This window comes from Silene latifolia, chromosome 1 (assembly GCF_048544455.1).
Source record: "Silene latifolia isolate original U9 population chromosome 1, ASM4854445v1, whole genome shotgun sequence".
Lineage (NCBI taxonomy): Eukaryota > Viridiplantae > Streptophyta > Magnoliopsida > Caryophyllales > Caryophyllaceae > Silene > Silene latifolia.
Genome location: NC_133526.1, coordinates 147,214,037 through 147,217,985, shown reverse-complemented (window position 1 = coordinate 147,217,985; position 3,949 = coordinate 147,214,037). Strand labels below are relative to the sequence as shown.

The window sequence follows — 3,949 nt, the reverse complement described above, 5'->3', positions numbered from 1 at the left end:
TTAGGGCCACAACTGGTTCAAGATATGGTTGAGCAAATCCAGTTGATTCGCCAAAAGATGAGAGCAGCTCAAGATCGCCAGAAGAGCTACGCTGACTTACACCGCAGGGACATTAAGTTTGCGGTAGGTGACAAGGTTCTTTTGAAAGTGTCACCTATGCGAGGTGTTATGAGGTTTGGGAAAAAGGGTAAGCTAAGCCAAAAGTTTATAGGTCCTTATGAAATTTTGGACCGTGTTGGAGAGGTAGCCTACAGGTTAGCTTTACCACCAGCTTTGGATAGGGTGCACAATGTTTTTCATGTATCTCAACTCCGGAAGTATGTGAGTGATCCGTCGCATATCCTCGAGATGGAGAACATCGAACTTGATGAATCCTTGTCCTATGCCGAGATTCCTAAGGAGATTCTTGATCGCAAGGTTCGTAAGACCCGGAATCACTACTACAAAACTTGTGATGGACATCGGACTTTTCACTATATGGACATCGGATACACAACCGATGTAGAGTTTGGTCATGTCCATTGTAGATTAATGGACATCGGATTTTAAACCGATGTCCATTAAAATTTGCACATCGGATTTTTAGGAAAACTGATGTCTATTTGATCAATGGACATCGGATTTTTAGGAAAACTGATGTCTATTTGATCAATGGACATCAGATTTTTAAGAAAACCGATGTCTATTTGATCAATGGACATCAGGTTTTTGCAAAAATCCGATGTCTATAAATATTATTTTTTATAAAAAAAAAATATTACGCTGTTGCCCATATTAGTCGTACACATGATGACAATGCAAAATGATTCCATAATCAACAAAAAATATCTGTATACAATCAATCGGTTATCCAAAGCCAATTACAAAAAATTTTCATCTACATAATGTGTCAAATTTACTTAGATGACTAACCTATACAAAAATATAAACCGATATGTAAACTAACTAATTGTTTAAAAAAAAAGGCCGAAGAGACAAGACTACTTGGCAGCCTCAAATTTGCTCATCTCCCATTGGGCATATTACGAAGAGAATCTGGTTCAACACAACAAAGTTAACAAGAAAACAAAATATCAACATAGAAGATCCTATATAACTAACGAGACACATACATTACTGTATTTTAAGTATCACAACTACTAGCAATACACTTACCTGAATCTGCGGATCCTAAACAAGGTCGGGGCACATTTTTTCAATATGTATATAGATTCCTTTGGTTCAGCCACCTGTGACATAAAAAAAATAGATAAAGCTCTTTCTGCCCTCACAGCAACATTAGTGATAGGTTTGATCCGCCAAATGAGAAAAGAGAAGGGAAAAACCTTACAATTTAACCCAAGCCACCCTAGCCCTTGTTAATGATGCCCCTTAGTGCAGTTCTTTCCAGTGCGTCAACAACTATCCGAGTCATAACTATCCGAGTCATTTTCTAAGGCTCTTGATTATACTGAACATTATCAAAACAACCGTAATTAAATGTCAACTCTTTGTAAGATAAATAAAACAGCCAAAGAACCTTAGGAAGGGTTGATGCTAAATGGTTCATATGTCTGATTGTCAATAAACACATACTAAATTCTTGCACATTACCACACTCCAACGATGGTGTCTGGTACTTGACAACATGCATAACATTTGCAGTTAGTGAGATAGGCTTACCAGGCTACCGAAACCAACATAAACGGGTTTTGGACCAGCATTAAACTATTCAACAAGCTTTTAAGGAAGTTCATAGTCTGATGCAAGGCTGAGAAAGAAAAATCCAACTAAAAGGACCTTGGATCCCCAATCTACAAGCATAGTGCACAAATCTCATCACCTGTCATCAAAACAGAACCAATTCAACCAGAAAGCCTGCTAAATAGTCCGATAATATAAAAAAATAAGCACATTAAAATTCACTCATGTAGAAGGATAGATGCTTCAAGTCGATTACAATAGTACAAATAAATTGGAATTGGGAACTAAAAGTCATCACAAACCTGAACTGCTGTATAAATAACAGATTAAAATGATTTCTCCCTGAAGAATTTGTAAGTTCTAAATATTGCAAACAGCATAATGGAGGGATTTCTTTCAATTCGAGTAAGACTATTCACACGAGGCATAGGAATAGATAGAAATGAACTCTAGTTCAGATTTGTTTATAACCCGTTCGCTTCCACCTTCATTTTATATTGAGAGACAGCTAATTGTGTCGTCACAAATAAAAGTAACTTTAATCAAAATTGATGAGAAACTATGACAGTCAAAAACAAATATGTAGATATGGGAAATGAGGAATCAAATCGTAAGCCGAGACACAATTCATCACACCTACCCAATACGTACCTTAATTTCACAAATTCTCATTTGTGACGGATCAAATAAAACTCACTTTGGTAGATAAAGACAAGTCATTTGTGATATCCTAGGGCACTCTTACTTTTGTCTTATCTACCCATGTGGGTGATGTTTGACACATTACAAGCTTGTGACGGATATACGCGTCCTTACTGACTTAATTTGAAGCAATCTTCCAAAACAAATAATATAAGAGAGTGACCATCATGTGGTTCAGGAAGATGGTTGTAGGGCTGACGGGATTTTATATAATGCTCTACAATTGGAAAATGCTAGCACCAAATGCAAATGTCCACGACATATACTAACTACACCAACTCAACAGTTACAAGAGCTATCAATTGCCGTCCTAAACACAAAATTGTTGATCATATAATCAGGATAACTAATCATATAATCAGGATAATTAATTATATCATACATTGCATATTAGATCTATAGCATCCAATTGCAATAGAAACTCTAAAAAGAGAAATAACGAGAATTGAATAAAATAATACCTAATATCCAAGGAGAAATTACAGGGAGGAGAAGTCAGTGGTGCAGCAGATGTCCGGCGAAGACCGTTGGACCAGTGTCTGGGAATGCGTGGTCTGGGCGTGCTTTGTGTATCTAGGCGATTCGACAAGAGGGGGTGAATGATGGACGGCTCTCCGTTGGTGGGAGGGTGGTTGGCAAATCTCTGGTGGTGGGCAAAGCTCCGATGTGCACGAGTCTCTGCGAGTGGTGTAGTGAGTCAACGTGGTGGTTGGCTGGATGTTTGTGTTGTTTTAATTATAGCAACAAGGTCAATTTATCCCCATGTACACTAGTGAAAATATCCATTACTCAACCAAATTACCTTATCGACAAACCCTAAATTAAAGATGTACTCCGTATTTTTTAGTGTAGCAATTACCCTATCAAAAAATAATTCATGTTCATCAACAAACCCCAACAAATTAACGATGTAACTCGGCTGCTAGACTATAATTGCAAAGCCAAATTACCTTATCAACAAATAATTCATTTTCAATCCACCATAATTGCAAAGCCAACTCAATAATAGAAACTAAATTAAAATAATTAAACAAATCAATGAACATAAACATTTCATAAACCCTAACAATGAAGGAAAGTCCAGCTAGTAAAATGATTAAATAAACGATTTGAAGTTGAAAATTAGGGTTCTTACCAAATTCGATTCACATCGGTTGTTCGCGTAGGGTAGCAGTCGCCGTCATCGGCGCCGGTGGTCGCATGGGTAGCAGTCGTCGGTGCTCGTGCGCGTTGGGTGCGATGGTTGCGTGGGTGGGGGTGGTAATTGCCAGGTTTGGGAAACGAAGAGAGAAGGTGAGGGATAATGAAATTAATGAAACAAAGTTGGTGGTCTCATAACATATATCGCTAGCGGGTTAGTTTGAGACCGATTATAGTCCCAAAAATTATAATTTTTTTTGAAGGAATTTTTTTTTTTTTTTTTTTTTCAAAAATTATAATTGGTCTCAACTTTGATACTACTTTTACATTTTTGAGTCTATTTTACTGTTTTAGGGGCGGTCACAAATTTGAGACCGATTTTAAAGTTTTGAGACTGGGTTCAGTTCCAAATTATATTTTGAGA

At 37.1% G+C, this 3,949-nt stretch overlaps 1 long non-coding RNA gene across 1 annotated transcript; it reads right to left on the bottom strand.

The window, feature by feature from the left end:
• Window positions 1-1,307: 1,307 nt before the first annotated feature.
• LOC141606273 (uncharacterized) lies at window positions 1,308-3,721 on the bottom strand. The gene is made up of 3 exons (XR_012526645.1): window positions 3,521-3,721; window positions 1,663-1,822; window positions 1,308-1,450 (listed from the first exon to the last, which is right to left on the bottom strand). It is a non-coding gene; the product is annotated as an uncharacterized LOC141606273 (long non-coding RNA).
• Between the last annotated feature and the right edge of the window lie 228 nt (window positions 3,722-3,949).